This window comes from Amphiura filiformis, chromosome 5 (assembly GCF_039555335.1).
Source record: "Amphiura filiformis chromosome 5, Afil_fr2py, whole genome shotgun sequence".
Taxonomy (NCBI): Eukaryota; Metazoa; Echinodermata; class Ophiuroidea; order Amphilepidida; family Amphiuridae; genus Amphiura; species Amphiura filiformis.
In genome coordinates this window covers 65,739,684-65,762,758 of record NC_092632.1, presented here as the reverse complement: position 1 = coordinate 65,762,758, position 23,075 = coordinate 65,739,684, and the positions used below count along the sequence as shown (strand labels likewise).

General features: G+C 35.3%; 1 protein-coding gene across 1 annotated transcript in view; it reads left to right on the top strand.

Annotated features, from left to right (window-relative positions):
• Nucleotides 1–1,178: 1,178 nt before the first annotated feature.
• The window catches only part of LOC140153570 (cytokine receptor-like factor 1), a 47,693-nt gene continuing 25,796 nt past the window's right edge, over nucleotides 1,179–23,075 (top strand). Inside the window, exons 1-3 of the mRNA XM_072176349.1 lie at nucleotides 1,179–1,286; nucleotides 9,729–10,015; nucleotides 22,784–22,930. The gene's annotated coding sequence lies outside the window, so the exon portion shown is untranslated. The remainder of the gene's footprint in view (nucleotides 1,287–9,728; nucleotides 10,016–22,783; nucleotides 22,931–23,075) is intronic.

Genomic DNA, 23,075 nt, shown 5'->3' with positions numbered 1-23,075 from the left:
CTCATAACCAAATTTATTAAGTTTTTTGCCTTTTTCTCAAAACTGCAAAATATGAATTAGGTTATGAACAGCATAGGGCCGGTCAGCCGGCCATTGGCCTGTAACTTTTTGGCCAGGCCGGTAACTTTCCTGTCTAGTTGCCGGCCCGGCTGGCCGGTAACTTTTTAAAGCTCAAAGTTTTAGTTTTTAAACATGATTTGTGAATAATGCATTGTCTATCTGTCATTATTTATTAAATCCCTTACAAAGCACGGTATAAAATAAATTAAATAGTTTCAATCCAAAAAAATCAGTCTCAATCTTGCATTTCAACAGTTCAACCACCGCTTCGATCAGCTTAAGTTTTATTCTGTGCATAGTTTGTCATATTTATTTGTGATGCGATCAAGCAAAATGAGTCGGATGTCGGGAATATTGATTTTGAGATATAGCCAATAATAGTATTCAACTTCCTTTGTATTTTATTGTTCTGAGCAACACTAAATTGGCCATATCTCTAGAACTGTAAGGCTAATTATGATGGTGTTTTCAACAAAATAAAGCTCTGAGAATAGCTCATGTAATTAAATTGAAAACTGAATTTTGATTTTGATCGACATCAGACTCATTTAGCTTGATCGCATCACATTTGTGATGAGATGCCCGTTTTGAACAGCCTGAGCCTGTGGATCATGATTCAATTATGTAAGAAGTTTACGGTGGAGGGGCGTACTCGAACTTTAGTTTAGACTCCCAAACTTACAGCTGGGACAAATACCCGGGAACTGGGGTAAAACTACCCGTAGTACCCTGCACGTCCCTAAGGTACTTATTCAGAATTGTTATTATAACTATACAGTTTATTTTAAATATGCATGACAAATAATTCTTTGGTTTAAAACATCACTATTGAACTTGTTGTAACTTGTAATTGACGGAAATAATTTCATATGTGTCCCAGCTTATAATTTCTTATAAGCTCTAAAAAGTTTTGGCCGGTAACTTATCACCCGGGCCTGCAACTTTTCAGAGTTACAGGCCTGTGTGGCCTGTAACTTTTTGAGGCATATTTCGAACACTGATTATGAAGGTGATGATTTTTGTGTTTGCTGGAAAGACAGTACAAAGAATTTGGGGTATACAATAAGTTGATTGTTGATTCTGATACATGCATATTTTCTTTATCTTTAATTCTTTGTAGGTTCTTGCATGTTATTTAATCCCTTTACTACCTAACACATTTTGGATCCTTCAATTTGCTGGATTTACTAGAACAACATGATAAGATGATAACCAGTATCATTGAGGTGAGCAAATGTGAACTGTCCCAGTGGTATACCTTTAAATAAAAAATCCCTTTAAAAGGGAAAGACAGTCTCAATGTAGAAGAGGTCTTGTAATTAGTTTGGGTGAAAGGCATTTTTAGGATCATGCTTACATCCATCATGTTTCATGACAGTCCACCAAACCAATGATGAGAACATGTACACTGAAACAGCAAAAAACATTCCCTCCTCTAACTTCATTACTCCAAATTTTGTCTTTTCTGCCTTTTACCCATGCTTATTATTAATATCAAGAAATACACTGCAGTTTTTAGTTAATTGGCTATATTAACTCGTCTTACATGCACATTTTATTTTAAAATAATTTCATATTAATTCACAATGTATATTTTACAATAGTAGAAAATGGCAAGCACATTATAAATGTATTTAATCAAAAGGACTGATTACTCACTACAATCCTCACTTTTAAACTGTTATTTGTGTTGATTGTTAGTCTGATACTCCTGCGAAGCTATGGACTTGGCATCTTACCTACCCCATTCTATAGTCTGCATTGTGTGTTTCTATTCAATCATTTTCTTAAATGTAATTTGTTCAAGTTCTGTTTTCTATTTTGGAGACCAACCATTAAAATAATATGTTGAGTAATTATATAGAGTGATGGTATAACAATTGAAATGGCAGCCATGTTGGAGGACAGTTCTAAGATAGCTTAAGATGACAGAGGGACAGGTCTCTAGATCGATTCCACAACCATTCATACCTATCACATGTTTTATTGCATTATATCATGCGAATTCCCCCGTGTTACCTTATGGAGGACAGAATTTTATTTAAATGAGATGACTCTGTCATGAGTGACGTAGTCACGTAGTATTGAATACTACGTCACTATTGGTATAAATTGTTTTTAAAAAACGAGATTAGGTGTAACAAATGCAAAAAAGAGGGGTCAGATTATTGGGTAGATGTCAAAAAATGGAGCAAAATGCTATTTTTTGTTCCAAATTGCCAAATATACAATACAAATGTGCTGAAATAAGAGAATTTGCATTTTTTTGCATTATTTTATAGCATTTTGGTGATAAAATTCTAGAAAAAAAAGGGGTCATTTTGGAAGCCGGAATTAAAAAGAAAGGGGGAGCATCGGGTATGGCTTTTAAAAAAGTGGATCATTGGGTATATTCGACTTCAAAAAAGGGACCTAATGACAGGCACATACTGTCACTTCTAAAGTTGAGTGCCCCCTCCGGAAAAAGAGCAAAAACATTTTAAGGAGGGGGTGATACTCCCATAAATGTTTGATGCCACGAACAAGTGCTTGACTGTTTCGCCAAGGGCCAATTTGATTTTCATGAATTTTAGCAATTGCCGGCCACTTGCATCCCTGAATGTTTCTGAAGGCTTTTCTCTCATAAGTCAGTATAGGTGTGCCATAGCCTTAGCGATCGCTGTCCCGGCTTCACTGCTCCCCCCCACACTTGACAAGGATCGTCGGGAAGGATAGCGAGTCACCTTTGACAAAGACTAGGTGTGCCTATAACATATATTCCAGGTTATGTGTGAGCAGGCCACAAATGCACTGATCAGTCACATTTGAATCCTAAATTTCAGTGAAACCAATGATACAGGATCTGATAGGCTTGGGCTAGATAACAATTGACCATGCTGACCACTGCATCCTTGAAGGCACCTAGGAAATCCAGGTCTGAGTGTGGTTTGGCCTCAATTGCCCTATCTTATCAAAGTGACCACTAGGTCAGCCAACTAGCAACTACTACCAGCTAGTCAATATATGACTTAGATCTGATTACAAGACATAAGCTTCAAGAAGCTTGCATTTCCTTGTAAGGATTAATTGTCCGCAAATTATACAGAGAAATTAGCATTTCCTTGTTTTTAAGAAAAACTTCCAATTATCAAGACATGAGTCTCCATCCAAAATAGGTCGCAGGTTTGAACCCTCTTAAGTTAACCTCCTTATTAGTTCTATACTTGGGTACTGCCATGCTCCATTGAACCTTTAAGGGATCTAAAATGAGCGTTTATTGCGTTTCGACAGTATTTTTTGTGGGATATGAGAGCACCTCAGACCTATCGATTGCATTCTGAATACGAAGCATGTCTTTCTGATATCAAATAATTTTCATTTTTTGAAAATCACAATATAATACAAATTTTATGACAAATTATAAAAATTTGATATTTTTCAAATTGTTGATATATAACAGTCCTAAAGTAAATTATATAAATCTAATGATATATTCTTAAAGTGTATGTAGCAGGGAGGAAAAGCCGACGGTCAATTGAAAATTTTGACCTTTCATATTGAAGATATGGATTTTTTCCCAAAAAGACCTAATTTTTTTGGTGTTTTGGGAAAAAAATCCATATCTTCAATATAAAGGTCAAAATTTTCAATTGATCGTCGGCTTTTCATCCCACCTACATACACTTTAAGTATAAATCATCAGATTTATAAAGTTTACTTCAAGTACTGTTAAATATCAAAAATATCAATTTTAATGATTTGCCATAAAATGTGTATTAAATTGCTAATTTCAAAAAATCAAAATTATTTGATATCAGAATGACATTTTTCGTATTCAGAATGCAATTCGATATGTCTGATGTGCTCTAATGTCCCAAAATAAATACTGTCCAAACGTTCATACCCCAGCCCTTAAGTGAAAGCAGCAAATATTATTATGAATAGAACTATTGCACAAAAATAGGACTTTCAGTTATATTTATTATTGGAAACTAAATTAGTTACAGACAATGATTTGTCTATGAATTGAAATTCTTCACTGAATTATACTGTGAAAGAAATGTGTGTGACAACTGTCAAAAGTTTTTGCCATTAATATTACAATCTAAAGCAAGGGGGTATGCCATGATGTACGGCAATACATGATCACCTTCTGTGAAGTTAGGGAGCAAGTAAAACTTTAAAAAAACTTATTTTGTAATGACACCTCCCATCATAATGAACCTTGATTGCTCTGCATGCTGGCCATAGGATTCAAGATAAAATGTCCACGTTTTGAGATATTTTCTAAAAATATCAAGTGTTATCTTTTAAGATAATACATAAGAACCACTAAACCAATACTAGGCTTGTTTGTACATTTCTCATGCTGATTCCAAATATGGTCATGAAAATTTACAGTTCTGAAATTTTTGAAGCTAGTGTAACATGCAGTAAGAAGACATGCATTATTTCAAATCATTTGTTGTGGATTGCCTTTATACAGAAGCATAAATTACGATATTATCAAGAACAAAAAGCAGGTCCATATACAGGATTTTTCAGGAGGGGCGCTTTTGTAAGAAAAGAGACTTTCTTTTCAAAATTTGGACTTTTTTTTACCAGAAAACGTAAAAAAACCTGATTTTGGCGATATTTTGGGACTTTTTAATACTTTTGCAGATGGGAGGGGGGTTGGTGCACCATGTATGATGTACCCCCCATGGGCCTGACAAAAAGCATGAGGTATTATGATTGAATTATTGTTGAACAATTAGGCCAAAAAAAAATTGTTGTGTTGCCCTCAACCGTCCGACCCTAAATCCTGAAAAATCAGGGTCAGGTTTTTTTAAATGATGATTTTAACAGATTTGTTCAAAAAATCAATGTTTTTCACTTATAATTAATATTTTATTGAAAGAATAGTCTTTAATTGATGTCTAACAGGTATCCAGAAGTCAAAATTGACAAATGTCCCCTAATTGAAGAAGCATTATTTAATACTAGCGGGATACCCGCGCTTCGCGCGGGTCCCCGCTAGATGAGTAAATGGGAGCGATCACTAAAACAGGAGGAATTACTGAAAAGGTAGAATCATTGAAAGGTAAATTTTATTTTTCTAAACCTGTCCCTTCTTGCATTTCCATTTTCTTTTCAGTTTCTTCTGCACGGACCTAGTTTGTTTCCATTAAAACAAAATGCTATTTAGCTTGTCATTTTCCGCTTCCATGTTATTTATCTATCTAGGCCTAACCCCATTTCCTTTATTTTCTAAATCTATCCTTTCTTATCGCTTTCCTTTATAGCTTCATTTTTATTAGCTGCTTAGCTTGTGATTTCCGCTTCCTTCAGTTGTTATTTATTTTTCTTATTTTTCCTGATTAGTTTCTAATTTTAACTTCTTTTTTCCCCTTAATTTTCCTGATTAGTTTCTTTCTTTCCCTCTTTAGTTTGCTCCCGTTTCATAATAGTTACTGTAACCATAACCCGTATAATAGGCCTACCCGTACCATTTTTGTCTTCTTCTTTTTTCTTTTCTTTTTTTAATTCATTTAGCTCCTTTCTTTCTCTTCAGTTTCTTTTGCATAGGTCTATTTTGTTCCCATGCTGCTTAGCTTGTGATTTCCGCTTCCACGTTATTCATTTATTGAGCCCGCTCCCATGCATTATTTTATAAATCTACCATTTCTTACATTTCTCCTTTTAGTTTTGGCTTTTTTTCTACATTTTATTCCCATTTTTCATATTCCTGCTTAGCTTGTGATTTCCCGTTTATTTATTTATTTATTTATTTATTTATTTATTTATTCTTTCATTTTTAGCTTCCTTCTTTCCTCTCGTATCCTCACGATTTTTATTATCTTGGCGGGTAATCTCTTAACCTAATCCAGTACCATGCATATAATCCACAACCCGACCCATCCATAGGCCTACCTTTTCAGTTTTGTCTTCCTTTCTTTTCTTTCTCTGGCACGGAAAGTTGGTCTCAGCGTATTATGCACCCCGACGTGCGCGTCACATTGCTCAGCACGGGCAACGCACTAACGCCAACGCCGCTGCTGCCATTTAGTTACGGTACGCGCTACCACTGAGTTTTGACCATAGATACTTGTTTGTCTGGGGTTTTGACAACAAAAATCCCGGAAAAACCCGGTTTTAACCATATTTTCACTGATTTTGAGGCCAATTCTTGGTCTTGACCGCTTTTCAACCATATAAAGTGCAATGCGTTCCTCAGATATTCCTCAATCTCCCGTATGAATTTGGCTGTAAAACTAAACGACGATTCATAGGCCTAGAATTAATAATAAAATTCACGCGACGTAGCCTAATACCCCGTTTACATTGGGCGAAAGTCGTAATCGAATTCACTAAAGTCGTAATCGACTTAATTCAGTATCATACACGTAAACAGGCACAGTCGTAATTAATCGTAATTCAAAAGTCGTAATTCCAATGATGAATTGTATCATCATTCATTTCAAGTGAATTCGAATAAGTCGTCATTAATTACGACTTTTTGCTAATGTAAACGAACACGTTGTTGAATTCGTATTTACCTGCCGTTACCATTGGTAACAAACGAATTCGATATTCGTGAATGCGAATTTGAAATTGAATAAAGCCGATGCAGTGTAAACACCCACCAAACGAATTAATTTGCGGTCGTAATTCAAAATACGGCTTAAGTCGATTACGACTTTTGCCCAATGTAAACGGGGTATTAATCTCTTGGCTGCCAACTTCGGTGCAGTGGCGGAAAATCGGGTGCGTAGCTCTGCGTAGGGACGAAAAGCTCGTAAGATCATTCTTAAAGTACGCGATGTTGTGCATCTAGATAGCCTGAATCATTTCTTGGCCACCTCGCAGTTGGCAGAAAACAGGGCAATGTTGCTCTGCGTATGATTTTTAATGGAAATATTATTACGGGTTCACACTGTCCTTATTACCCACAATGCCACTGCATGCGATTTTGCATAGCAACACGACAGGTTTTTATGTTATTCTCTTAGTTACCATCAAATTTTGCAAAAACGAATGTCCGATGGAAAAATGGCAATATGTACCCGATCATTATACCACTAAATCAAAACCGAAAGTCTAGGCAATTCGGAGAACACTCGCGCACAAGATGGGCAACCTTCCTTTTATTTATATAGATTTGAGGGATTTTTAAAAACTGAAGGCTTAAAAACCCCAATTTTAATAAAAAAAAAAAATCCGACCGTCCGACCCAACTTTCCCATTTTCCCACAACACAACAATATTTTTTTTTTTGCCTTACTGAAGCATATACTAGATGGCAGTTCATTTTGTACAGGTACCTTCACTTAACTGTCACTACACCACTGCTTGGCATACAAAGATTAGTTACTTGCTGCAGGTGCAGTGTATTCTTCTAATACCAATACGATGTGTGCTCAATCAAACATTTGAATTCCCATGTAATAGCCACCATCCTTGGCCCTATGTCAACTCTAAACAAAAATAAACATGCTTTGTTATCATTAGAAACCTTTTATAACACAAAAATAACCCTTTAATTTTTCAGCAAATTTGATGTTTGAATAAATCTTTTGTTTAGAAACCGCAAGTTGAGATGTTGGTATTTGATGGGTCATTGTGAGATCGTAGAGAGAAAGTGACCACACAAAAAAGGCCGCTGAAATTCAAACATCCTTGAAAAGACAACGGCATTTGTAGGTTAAACAAGCAATTCAATTAACAATGGTTTAACGTTTCTACATTGAAAAATATTGACCTATCTAATTATCGTTGGTATTTATCGGAATTGTCCAGGTCGGCCGGCCCCGTGTGAGAATCCAAATCTTAGTAAATTCAAACAAAATAGTGAAATTTGATCGTTCAATTTCTTAGAAGTGGAAACTTACGCATGTCCATGGGCAGGTGACATACAGCATTACATACCTACGTCATAATTTCTACGTCACAATTTTGGCTTGTATTTGAGTTGAGTTACAAATACTTTATGCAACAGTTTTTTCAATGTTATTGTTTGCCTTGTTTTGTAACATTGCAGGTATAAAGTGTAGTATGGGCTTTGTTCATACTTATGCTAAGGTGCTATATAAATCCTATTTATTGTATTGTTAATTGTATGGCAGACGGTCTACTTCACATTGACTTGGTGGGTATGGATAAAAGTATGTTGTACATCTCTACTTGTCTTTTTAAGGTTAACAACTATTTTAAACTGTACTGTTGCGATTTGGTAGTTCACAGCATCTTCCGAATGGTAGTGAGCTTCGGCAAAAATTGCATTGATCATTTCATAGCGAGTGTGTAGAAGAATTCAAATATCACAGTTATACGTTTATATGTCCTGTGGTTCTTGAGTTATGTTGTAAAGAGGGCTGAAACAACAACACTTTTGTAAAATGTACATAACTCATATACAACATGAATCAAGCAAGTTTTCAAAGTATAGGATTTGTAGAATGAACTTATGCAAAACATCAAAGTGTTATTTTTCAATAATATATTGATTTAGATAATGGAAATCAATTTCTTGGCTGCTTTGACCAACAATACCTCGTCTACCCTTAACATACTTGTTCAGGGAATCCAGTGTTTCTGGCAAAATCTGGCACAGGTCAATGAATAATGGAGTTGCTTCCAATCTGTAGCCCTACTAGATGGGGCCTTCTGACTATTTTGAGTGGTATAATGCATCTGGAAGAGTATTCAATGGGTTCAACTCAAAACATTAAGCGGAGAGAGAAATGTGCTCATGGCTCAAGATTGGGACCTGCATAAGGGCCATCACTGGAAATTTGTGAAATTTCTCAGGTCATTTGTTGTCAATTTTCTAAACAAAATGACAAATATTGTGTTGTAATTAAATAAGGTGAATCCCAACATTCTTAAATAATGCAGATTTGGCCTCTTATGTTGTGGTCTGTGAACCATTTGCAGCATGGCATTGATTTAGGGCATAGACCATTACAAGGTGCATTTTACGGTTTATGGTTAGGGTTTGCAATGGTTGACTTCAAAAGAGTTGTATTAAAATTTTTATAATATAGGCTTAAAAAGGAATCATGACTTGACACTTTTATAAGAGATAAGATAAGATTTAGGGATGATTTAGAGATCAAGAGATGATTTAGAGTATCATTTTTTGTCAAGGATCATGAAATCATCTTTATCATAGTTTAGGTTTTGCGTGGCACATGCGGCATGCATGCTTAACCCCCTGGGCACTACCTGCCGATCTATCATTGCCTCTGATTGGTCAATACATGATATCTTCATTTTAATCACCAATCACAATGGAGCTTTGCAAATAATTCACCCCAATTTTTTTGTGGGGTAAAATTATTTTAACAATGTTGCTGATTGGTCCAATTGATAATGAAAACTTCTTTTTGACCAATAGGCATGCAGTTCTCATGGGGTTAATGCCAGGTGGTGCATTCTGCAATTCAAGAAGTTAGCCATTCCTTTTTGTAAAAGAAACAGCAAACAGTAAGTAGAAATGCTACTTGCAGTCTTGATTTTCACAGCCATTTGGACTACTAATTGATCGCAATAGAAATGCCTGATTCCGGGGGCTGATTCAGTTACTATGGGATACAACTTCTTGTAATGAGCATGCTCACACCAGAAGCCTTGATGTATTATTTACATAATTTGCATAAATTCCTTATTTGTAAGTTAATTTGCTTTCTTTTTCTTTTTACCTACAGTGACCAGTGTAATTGGCAGCTCCTAACTTGCACACATGTCATCAGCTATTGTTTGCAATTGGTGCACAGAATCTATAATAGTGTTGTTGGTGAGAGAGCACCTGTCATTTGGGGTTCAGTTGGTCTGCAAACTTGTGCAGGTGTAGCATTGTGGATTACTGGTATATAAGTGTGCTACATTGAGCAGAGGGTGTAGCCTAGCTGTGGATTACTGGAAGAAGTGTGCTTTATTGAGCATAATCTAGAGGGTGTAGCCTAGCTGTACAACTGTACCAGAACATCTGCTGGTAAGTCAATCTACATTCAAAGTGTGATATTTTTTTATTCCATCCTGTCTTGTCCTGGCTTTTATTTTTGTTCTTTCCAATTATTTATTTTAACTTCTCTTTATTCTCTTCAAATTTTTTCATTTTTTCATTCCCTTTACTTGAAAATTGTTTTCAAATGCAAAAACCGGGATGTCCTATTTTGGATGAACCTTGGATGTGGACAAAACGTTTATGAAGGCTTGTTGTAGCCATTGTAAAACCTTTTTCACAAAACAATGTGAAAATAATGTTGATAAAACATATTTACATTTACATCATGATAACTTGATAAACACTTTCAAATAACCAAAGGGAAAACCAGACTTTTTTTTTTGCTTGGATGTCATTACAACTTCATTACAACTAATTTTGCCCAATGCATTCCATGTGAGCACTTGTCTCTTCTGACATTGCTAGGCATTTTATAAATATTAAATCTTAAGTGATCATAGTGTTGCAGGGATAAAAATAATAGTATCTAAGATTTCTTTTGTAATAGGTAAAATGAAGAAAATAGCTATACTATTCCGGCGCTTAAATCGAGAATGTTTGCATCAGTGAATTTGATTGGCTGATCAAACTAGTGAGCTAGAACTAGCCCCGTTAGCACACCGCGATGCCCCTATGAATAGAGCGAGGGAATATCAGAGACCCAGCACTACTAGGCTGATTAAACTCAGGATCTCAAGATTTATTTCAAAATCACAGATTTTGCCACAGATACACCATCTTTGGCCTTGTCTTTCACAGGGTATTTTACATCATGAAGTACATTACAGTTGTGTAAAAATCAGAATTTTGAAAAAAAAAGTTGAGGTCCTCCTCTTGTTGGTCCCATACCGCGGAATGTGGGCATGTTGCTGACAGGGTCGACAATATGTAAGGTTTGGGTGAGTGGACTCAAAAATAGCGCAAATAGCGTGTCTACGAAAGAAACTTTGAGGCGTTATGAAGAGTAATGTTGCTAGGTCTGAATGCTGTATTGGCGTCAAGTACGCTTAGAGGGCACAGGCATGGAACATTAATCTATGGTTGCACTTGTGCCTGAACTTTATGACTGTATGACCATTGCTATCAATATGAACATGATGAAGTATAATTTTTTAGGGGGTGATGTATGGGCTAACATTGATTTTTAGGGTGCTGGGATGCATAGATGAGGTCCCTGGAATAGGGCTACCCTTTGTAAACCTGTGATGTTTGAAAGTCTATTATGTAGACCTAGCTATATTTAAACAAATTAAATACATTAATGCTATAAATAGTATCTCAATGTATGGGGTCCCAGGGAATGTTAGCTTACCAGGGGTAGTACTTCAAGAACAAAACAATAAATGTTTTTAATTTGTTGGACATATTGATTAATAGTTGAATAAACTGAATGCTATTGTTGGTCAATGGTCAGTGCTGTTTACCTTCTATAAGGTAGTACTCAAACTTTTCTGGACATTATGCAGGACCACAGTGCTATAAGATCAGGACAGTCAAAACATGACCCCATGAATTTATAATAACTGATTACTTAATTTTGGTTTGGGTAGGGGATGTGCCATTGTGAATTTGAAAGTGAACCCATCAATTATACCAATTTGAACCCATGTATTGGAACACCAAAAGTCAAAATATTTGGGCAAATTTTACCCACAAGTTTTGGGCATTTTTGAACATTTGGGTACAGTGAGGCAAAATTTGACTATTTTCAATTAAAAGTTAAAATGTTGTGAACATTTTGACAAAATGACCCATTCTTACACCAAAATTGGCCTAGAAAAAGGGATCATTGATATACCAAAAGGCTGAAAATATGAACCATGTTTGCAAGCATACAGACATGCTTGGGATGGGGTCGATAATAATTGTAAAAAGCATCTATTCAAAACTAACAACGATTCTCCTGTCATACCATATCCCTTGACATAAAAGGAGTTCAATTTGTGAATGCAATTTAAGCGAAATAAACCTGAAATAAAAGAGAAAGTTATTTTTCACCAAAAATAACTTACAAATCAACTTAAGTATTTGTAAACAACATCCCCCAGTAATAAACCAGTTTAAAAACGAAAGTCAAAATTTTTCCCCTGTGCCCTATTGTTCAGGAGGGGTTTACATGATTGTAGTGTATTTTAGTAAACTAATAAATCCTACAAATTCAAGACTTTAGGTGCTGTAGTTTTGTCAAAATCAGACTCAGAGATTTTGAATAAACCGTAGGAACTGTCTGAAATTATTATTACAATGGAATATTAGTCGAACGTGTACACGATGTTCATAACACAGTACAAACATGGTGTGCGGGTAGTCGTAACATATCAAAAGAACTGACACGATTCATGTTCCAATGAGTGACATATGCGCCGCTGGTATTAAATAGTGATTTTCTTTGTATTGCATCAAAGGCCCAAATTAAAAAGAGGAAATATTTGCAGTGAAACTAACATTTTGTGAAAAGAAAATACAATTCTATTTCTTTTGGAAATGTAAACAATATGGCTTTAAGGGTGTTACAATGTGGCTTTAAGGGTGCTACAATACGGCTTTAAGGGTGAGAGTTAAGGGAATGCCTTCACTTCATTATTCAACCAATTCACTTACATTTTGTGTGATTTAAGGGAAATCATTAGAACTAATTTGCATAGTGTCAATCATAAATATGACCTGAGGTTAAACTTGACCCAAATTGCCCTTCTTACAGTCAGTGACTTCATTTTTTCTTAAAAAGTGATGTTTGTGTAATGTCGCTTTCAAAATGGCTGATTAATCTCTAAATTTGCAATGGCTCATTGAGTTAGATACACATAGTGGCTACGTTAGGGTGATTCAGGATATATACACAATAAATGGTTTCCATGGACATAGAGTGTTGTGAGAAATGTAAAGAACACCAGAGTGCAAATAATTAGGGCAAAATCATAGTATTAGTTGTTGCCAAAGTAATAGTGATTTAAATTGACTAAGTGATCAATTAAACAATCATAGTGCAAAATTTAACCTCAAGTTGCAGAGTATGAGTTTTTGTACCCAAAGTTTCAAATGTCATTCAGTGAATGTACAAATGTATTGGGGTCAAAGAACTGTGCCCTGATAGATGAGCATGTTGTGGATCCTATCATATCACAAAGACAAGAGACGGGTGGGCAACCTTTTTCAAATCAGCCAGCCAGAAATTTCAAATCAGTCAGCCAGAAATAAGCAATAAATTAGTGTACAGTCATGATTTTTCTGCCAACACACTTGGACATGATTTTGTGCCATTCACAAATAAACTTGTTCACCTTGGCCAAAAGTTGTTTAACGTTATAACATGCCCAAGTACAACAAAATACTACTTGATATATGCGCTGTTCATGCGTGCATCCCATGTGGTGTGATGACGCAATCGCCCGAAGTGATATATAGGCACGTTTCGCTGGCCAGTGATAAAGTGTCGCTGGCATGCAAGGGGTCTCGGGTTCGAATTCCACCCATTCTGCCAGGGGGGATGATCCATACAATCATCCCCCCTCATGTTGACACCTGTATGTGGGTTTCTGACCAAAATAACCTCATATTAATTAATTCCATTAGTGCAAATTTGTGTGTGTTTCGCGCAAATTTATCATACTTTTGCACCATATTTCATCAATTTATTTTCAATATGGTAAAATATTGCATTTGTACAATAAACATATTATGTTGCCAAAAGGTGCTGGATTCACTATACTTTTTTTCCAACCCCATCCCCCCAATGTCAAAAACAAAATCTATGCCACTATAACTTTTCACATTAGAAAATTTCTTCATTCGACGAAGATAAGTTAATCTTAATTAACTAATTAAGCAAGAAGAAGATCGAACGGAGACATTGCACTGTACACATTTCATGAAAATGAACGAAGCTCGAACGAAGCTATCAATGCCCGGCTATTATTAAAGCCTGACGAAGGTCACTTGTCACATGATCACTTTCCTTCATCAAACGAAGCGAGAGCGTACACATTACAAAATTAGCTTCGTCAAACGAAGTATTTTTTCGTCGAAACAACCTTTTTAGTTTCGGTGAACGAAGCAATTTTAATCTTCGAAGGAAGAAAAGTGCATACACATTAGGAAAAAACAATTTTTAATCTTCGTTTGAGGTTCGTCGAAAGAAGAAAATTTTCTAATGTAAACAGGGTCATAGTGATTGGGTGCCTTTATACTGCTTCATTCCTGTAATTAATACCAAAACCTCTGTGTTCTATTACTTGCATTGCCTCACAATTTGTGCTAAAATACTTTTCACAAAAAACCTCTTGGAAGCTTAGTTGCCTAGCTTTACCTGTGGGCTTTGTTGAAAAGTCGCTTCGTGTGGAGACACGCTTGGGTCCTGATGGGACCAGGCTCAAACAAATGTCCATTTTTATGGGCTCCACAAAAACATAGGTAGGCCATGATGTCTACCTGGGATGTCTACTATGATAATGTAACTTGCACGTGCAAGATTTACCTGTGTTTTTACCTGAATTGATGTTGCAAAGTATTGCTAATCAGGATCAATAAATCAAGGCCCTGTAAACAAAAGAAGTTGACCTTCACAAATTCTATGAATAAAGGAATAATATTGTGTCCTTACTCACCAAGTGTAACAAAATCCATGTTCTATGAAGTAAATATGTTCTGGTTGTAAATAACAACAAAATAGTGTGACTATACAGTTATACTTAATATATTATTTATTTCCTTATCATTTCTTCTTTTTTTTATTTAGATGTTAAAATGAATATTGTGTCCTGACTCACCATCAAAACCCATGTTCTATGAATGTTCCGGTAGTAAATAACAACAAAATATTGTGACTTCAATATATTATTTTATTATTTCCTAATCATTTCCTTTTTTCGATTTATATGTCAAAATGATATTATTATATTTCAAATTATATCCTATTCGGTTTCCTTCTTTTGATCGTTGAATCACAATTGTCGGAATCATATTTTCTTTTCTTGTTTTGCTGTTATTACCATCTTTAATAGAATTTGATTGATAATTCAGATTGATTGATTTTCTTTTCCTATATAGATATTAAAGGAGTATTTCGTGATCCTATCATCCTCTTTTTATGACATTTTTCAGTAGATATCCACGAAAAAACCTTATCCCCAAAATTTCAGTTGATTCCGATTTTTGCGTTCGTGAGTTATGCATGATTATGTGCATTACACTGCTCCATAGACAATGTGTTGTAATTTTGTTCTGGTAAGTGGTATACCAGAACGAAATTCAGAACTTTGCTAAACAAATTATTCCTGCAAGAAATTTTTTGTACATTAACATTATATAGTCAGAGGTTTCCAGTGGGGGGATGATGCTGTGGATCACGAAATGCCCTTTTAAAAAGATATTATTATATTCCTATCCATCATATCCTACTCAGTCAAAACTTTTTTGGATCTTTGAATTACAATAATTACAATAATTGTCTGAATCATGTTTTCTTTTCTTGTTTTCCTGTTTTCCTGTTAACATCATCTTATAATTGTCTTATAATTTACTAGAATTTGATTGATAATTGATATTCATCCTTAGAATACAATTCCAATCAAAATGAACATTCCACTTTGCATAATCTGTTTGAAACATGTTGCAATATTTATGTTATCAGAAAAGACAACATTTTCTTAAGTTTTTTCTTTCTTTGAAAGTGTCAGGATGTTGATTAAGTTGAAATTAAAACAAGTGAACTATTTATGGAAATGAATTGATTTAAAAGGCCTATTCAGTTATTTCCTTATTCCGAAAATCATAAGAATCATCAAAATTCTGTTCAGTTTTGCACTTTTGTTAGTATTAAAGACAAAATAGGACATTTTGCATAAAAATTGGAAACATGTATTTGAATGGGGCTTTAATTGTCAAGATTGATGTTTTCCTTGTTAGGTCGTCCGAAGGAAAAGACCTTGGCAATACGAGTTGTGTGTGTCCGTGTGTCAGTCAGTGTGTCAGTCAGTCAGTGTGTCCGTCAACAATTATGTAAGGCTTTTTGGTCTCACATGATCAAAATGCCATCAAATATGAAATAATGCACAAACTATCACATTCTCTTCTTTCAGTACATATGTATTGTAAATTTGCCAAATTTGGAACAAAAGATAGAATTTTGCTGAATTTTTGTGGAAATTTTCTATGACCTTTTTTCAAAATTTTATACCAAATGGCCTCTTTTTTTCATTTTGATATTTAAACATTATTTGATTCTGATAGGCCACTACTTCTAGACACCATTAGACACATACCCATCACCCATCACATCTAAATTTGAGTAACCCCCCTTCTTCCGATCAGGCTATTGAATATATCCTTTAGAATATAGTAAAATAAGTAAATTTTGATACAAAATGGCAAGACCTCCAGAATGGGCTGAATGCCAAAGTTATTTATAATTAGAAGAGACAGACTTATCCCCAAGCCCCCTTCCCTAAGGTCACCCAGGACTTTGCCTTATACAGTAGTTTACATGCTACAAGTTCATAGAAATACTAATTACGTAGTTTGGCAATTAAGAGACTTAGGCGTACGAGTTCAAAGTAAATTATCAGCGATTACCATGGTAATTTGTAACAAATGCCCCCACTTCACAGAACATGTCAGTTTGTGTTATGGAGTTTCATTTAGAGTTATGCCAAGAAATAAATTGTCATATATGCGTAACCCGACCTATCTTAATTATTGGGTGGAATAAATATTCAGGAGGGGGAAAAAGCACCCAAATTGTCAATTTTTGGGTGGATTTTGACAACAATATTGGAAAATGCACCCAAACACAGGTGATTTTTTGAAAGAATATGTGAAAAAAAAAAAACCTATTATTAATTAATTATTATGAATTGTCAATCCGTTAATGCCATATAACACCAATTTGAAAGGCTTTAATTTTGTTTGGGTGAAAGTAAGTTTTTGGTCAAGATTTGGTTCTTTCTCATGATATCCCATACAAATTACAATCTCAATGTTGGATAGAGGCTTTGAACCAGTGCTACTCAAATGCAGAGGATATTAAAGGTTAGCCCAAATGAGAGTTGGGCAAAATCATTCTGATAAACTACAGTTGGTACTGGGCTTAAAACAGTGGGGCAAATGACCAAAGAATGTGGTAAGCATCTTCTTTTAGGGCTCTATGACCAAAATAGACCACAAAGTAAAATTGCAACTTCACAATAGCAAAATTTTTCGCGCGCTTCTTTGTACCATAAACTTATTCTGTCGCCAAAAGGTGCTGGATTCAGGTTGGGAGCAGGTCAGTAGGCATAGGGTAGCTTTGCAATATTGTCCTTGCAAAGCCTAAGTAGGACTTAGTTCTGGTTGTACCATGCAGAATAAGAGTTTATGCAACAAGTATTCTCTGAAGGACCATAGACTGTAAAAAGAATGGTGTATGGTCTATGGAAGGACTTGGAAGTAGGTTCAAGAGTTTATACAAGTATTCTGTGAAGAAAGACTTAGTCATGAAGATTAAGAGTGTATTTATTTATTTATCTATTTATAACATTTGGCCTAAGCCAGGCAAGGCCCAATAGTGCTCAGAGGCTTCTACATTTTAAATAAAGGGATGCCAACTGAATTTGATTAGAAGCAAGAGGAAAAGCGGAGCACCCAGAGAAAAACCTGCGAGAAAGAGCATGCATCTGCAACCAAACTCGACATAATGTGGCAATGCGGGGAATTGAACCCGGGCCACAGTGGTGAGGAGGGAGTGAGAACACCACTACACTAACCCGTACTTGTTTATACAAGTTTTTTGTGTACTAGGAATTCCTGGGGGTTATTAACTATGTGACTTGCTACCCACCCGCTCCAATACAAAAAAAGTGTCGAAAAGGGTGTAACTGTTTCAAAAAGGGAAGCTTTTGAAAATATAATACACTTTAGGGTTACCTGCCAGCTAAAAGCAGAGATGATTAGGGTTGCCAGTTGATTTGGAAGTAAAAAATGAATCACGGTGAAATCAGTCTTTTGTGTAAGAATAGTGTCTTGTCTATGGCTTCTCTTTATCTTCTGCAGGAGCAGATGTTGTAAGTTATGTAAGGAAAGCTTGTTATTAACTATATGCCATTTAGGGTAGTTTTTGCAGTGTGTGCCATTTCTGGGGGGGGGGGGACAAGTGGACATGGCTCCCACCTTTTGGCAAAATGACCCATTGTTTTGTTCATTTGAGCCAATTTTTGACAATTCAGGCTGATTGCCCCCCCCCTCACCACATTTGGGGTACGCTTCAGAGGTTGTCAGATGCGGGTGGCAAGTACTTTGTGTGCGAATGACCCCCTCCTCCGGAAGGATTTTATTAATTTCTTTATTCAACAAGTATTCTGCGAAAAAGGATTTAAATGATGCATATTAAGAGTTTATGCAACAAGTGTTCTGTGATGACTTTTCACAGACATGTAATTTCCAACATTAAGAGTTCAGACTGATTTAGATGTCATCATGATAATGTGCGTTGGTGTGGTAATTTCTCATAGGCTGTTTATAGGTTACTCTGGTCTTATTTGTTTGCTTGTAGGCAGTACAGATCTACAGTGCAGATCATTAATGACTAGATAAACCAAATACAAAATAAGTGTAAACAAACCCAAACAGATGAACCCGAAACGGTGAAATGACCTAATTATTGCATTTGTTGATAATGCGCTAGGTCATCATATGTTTCATTTTTGTTTCTCATGCTGTTTGATATGTTAACCAACCAATGAATATATAGACTTGATACACCAAAATACAAAATAAGAATAAATAAACCCAAACAGAAAGGGTGAAATGACCTAATTATTGCATTTGTTGATAATGCGCTTGGTCATCATATGTTTCATTTTTGTTTCTCAGGCTGTTGATATGTTAATCAGGAATGTAAATCTTCAGGAAATTTCCTGATTTCAGGAAATTTTGCTTGGATCTGTACAAAGTATAGGGAAATACACATTTTCAGGAAATGTTTTAAAAAGCAGTTTCAGGAAATTATGTCTGTGCTTGTTTTCATCCCTGGTTAAAGGGGCATTCAGAGATCTTATCATTTTTTTTTTATAGGAAGACACCATCGAAATTCTCTCTTTATGATAGATGGAATGATATTCCATATTCATATAACCATGCGGAAATATAATGTTTGAATATAGACGAATCCAACGAGCCAAGTCATGGTCAGGATTTGGTCGGCCATATTTGGGAACCCGCATGCACCAAACAGGTGTTGTGAGTACCCAATTGGGTGGATTAAACCCGCTTAAAATTCGATGTTAGATCCTTTTGTGTTGTAAACTGTCCAGACTGTCATCATTCTTTTGTCTACGTGTAATTACACAGGTGATAGAATGCAGTTTATAATACCCTTCAAGGCCGCATCATCCCACATTTTAGGTGGGATAGTTGGGTACCCGTCACGGCTAATGGCTGCCATTCAGGAGCAGGAATGCGTGAAATTGGATTCGTCTATAGACTTGATACACCAAAATACAAAATAAGAATAAATAAATCAAATCAGATGCCTAAACAAAATACAAAATAAGAGCAAACAAACTCAAAGGGTGAAATGACCAAACAAAATACAAAATAAGAGTAAACAAACCCAAACAGATGAACCCAAAAGGGTGAAATGACCAAACAAAATACAAAATAAGAGTAAACAAACCCAAACAGATGAACCCAAAAGGGTGAAATGACCAAACAAAATACAAAATAAGAGTAAACAAACCCAAACAGATGAACCCAAAAGGGTGAAATGACCAAACAAAATACAAAATAAGAGTAAACAAACCCAAACAGATGAACCCAAAAGGGTGAAATGACCAAACAAAATACAAAATAAGAGTAAACAAACCCAAACAGATGAACCCAAAAGGGTGAAATGACCAAACAAAATACAAAATAAGAGTAAACAAACCCAAACAGATGAACCCAAAAGGGTGAAATGACCTAAACAAAATAAAAAATCAGAATAAATAAACCAAAACAGATGAACCCAAAAGGGTGAAATGACCTAATTATTGTAAATTGTTACTTCATTTCGATGAATTAATGAAAACAAAGATAAGACAACTAATTTGTCATCATGTTGAAGCCTTCTAATCAGAACATAATAACAGTCAGGTGAAAAATGCAAACATATTACAACACAACTTATATGAATCAAATCTAAAATTAATTGATGCATAAAGGGCACTCAAGTAGCTTCAAGTTACAGATAAAATGCTGACTTGCATTAAGGTATCAGATAGCAAATGTTTGCACAGTATTTTTGTGGGACCTGAGAGCACATTGGACACACCAAACTGCATGCTGAATACGAGGAATGTCCTTCTGATATCAAATAATTTAGATTTTTTGAAATTTGTGATATAATACAAAATTCCTAATTTTCAAAATGTAATTCGATATGTCTGATGTGCTCTCAGGTCCCACAGAAAATATGTGAAAACATTGCTATCCAAGCCCTTAAGGTTGGGTTATCCTGGAATTATAGAAACCTCATAACTGCTATATTATTAGCTTATATATAAAATTAAACATATTTAGAATGGCAAAAACTTAAGGAATCCATCTGTGAGGTCAAATTTATGCAAAAAAGCTTAGTTTTGGAAAAATACCCTCACCAATTTTTTTTCTTCAGTAAAAATTAGATATAAATATCTAGGAAAGGGTTTTTAATTTTTTTTAAAAATTTTGAGCAACTTCAACATGGCAACGTCATCGTGTTGTGCCCTTGATTATTAGGCACTTTATCTCAATTACTCTTCTCCACTCAGGTGTATAAATTGGTACCGGCATTCTTAAATGCTGGGACAACATTTCATGGTGGAGTCTGGCCTAATCACTAATGAGAGATGGACACTCCATCCTGTAAAATACAGTTCGACTCCTTTACCCTGTTACCCAAAATGGTTGAAATTTGGGCAAAAATCTGGCTTTTTTATGATTTTGTTGCAAAATTGAGCATTTTTCAACCATTTATGGTGACAATTTGGTCAAAATTCAAAGTTGGACAGAATTGGTACATTTCCTAGATATTTACATGTACTTTTGAAAAAAAATTTTTTTTCTAAAACTGGGTATTTTTTGCCTAAATTTGATGTATTTGTCAAGTCTTTGCCCTGTCTTTGCCATTCTAAATATGTATACTTTTATATACTCTAGACCAACAATTTCAACAGCAGTAATGAGGCCCAAAAAATTTCCAATAATTTAATACAGAAATAAGACCAACCTTAATTATGAACTTTTGTTCCATGCTATAACTATAGCTAACTATCACTGTAAAATCACTCCCAGTCAGGCATGATTTACTTTTAGGAGAAAGTTTTGTCACGGTTATTCACTGTGTTCATTGATAAGTAAGTGATGTTGACATGTCGACTGCTCAGTGCCAGAAGTGGGTGCAATAGCTGCCCTGTGAACATTTGCCAATTCACACACAGCATACTGTACTCTCCGTTGTACTCATCTACATATGGCAGCTATTGCACTTACCCACTTCTGGCACTGAGCAGTTGACGTGTCTCCATAGTGGCCGACCAGGAAGTAGAAGAAATGAAGGGCATGATTATGATGAAAGAAGTTGTCATAAAAGATACTTGTTGATATTTCAGAATAAAACGTTTCATTGACCATGATGACATGCATGTATCTTACATGGACGGACGTCACTATGAGATTACAACTTTTGTTTTCTTTTCTTTTGTTTTGGTAACTTGTTTATTTCCTTATTAGAAAACCATTTACTTTTTTGCAAATTCTTTCCACCAATTCAAACAAAGAGCTCAATTTAAACCAAGAAAATATTTTAATGTGTTAATTTTTCACAAAATGTGAAAATACTGCTGGGATTAATGACATCGTGGATAGTACATATACATAAATGTGGTTAACAGTATCACCACCATGAGATAACTGGGCCATAGTCCACAGATTTGTATGGTAAATATGTCATTGCCCTCATTTGGATATGTATAAATTGGTGGTGGGTAGCTCTATTTTGTCTGGCTATATATAGTTCAATAGTTACTTTCATTTCAGTTCCTTTTATTTGCCAGATAAAAATTTCAATACACAACAAAAGCACATAAAACCATTGCATACTAGATTTTTAAAAACATTCAGAACTCTTTCCCCCAGTTGCCCCCCTCCCCTCAGTAAAAACCCCAAATTACAAAAAATGTCCACTTTTTGTGGCAATTTTGCGCAAAATTGGTTGATCCCCCCTGAAATTTACTTTTCCCCCTCTAAAATGTACTTCCCCATACCCCCCCCCCCCCAAATACTGGCAACGCCACTAAATGTTAGATTAAAACCAGTGTAAAAAAGTGAGTTTGCAGACAGCAAATGCATGTAGTTTAAAGCACTTCCCATCATTCAGTTTTGATTCCTTCCTTCCTTCCTGGTAAAAGTCTCAAACTGGCATTTGTTCTCACAATAATCTTAGCTAAAATATCTAAGATTAATTGGTTGTTGACATTTTAAGTATGCTCCTCATTAACACCCAACCAAGCATTTTTTTTCTATGAAAAATTTTCACTAGATTTTAAGAGCTATTTTTGAGCAGCTAAAGTTTCAGAGACGTTAACCAATCATTACATACAGTTCCACCTACACACACAACACACACACTAATTCTTGGTATTGCATTTTGCCTCGTCCTAGCACGTGTCACACAGTACACTCATCATATGTAAATAAAGTGACTCAATCACAAAAAGTTAGCGTGCAAATTATTTAAAAGAGATGCCTTTATGATTTGTTTGTCAGTCTTACTGTGGCCACTTGGCATTACTGATGAGCAGCAAGCTAGTGATGAAGGAGGAAAACTAAGGGAAAGCTCTGATATAATAAACTACTACTTCTAGCTTTAATCATTTATAATTTGGAAGGATTTTAACTCAGTACTTATTGCAGGTAAGTGGACTTTTGATTTAAATTTTTTTTTTGAAATTTTTATTTACATTTTTAAACTATCAAAAGATAATGTAGTTGTTTAATTTTCTTTCAAATAGACTTGGCTTAACCCCCTGAGCACTACCTGTCGATCTAACATTGCCGC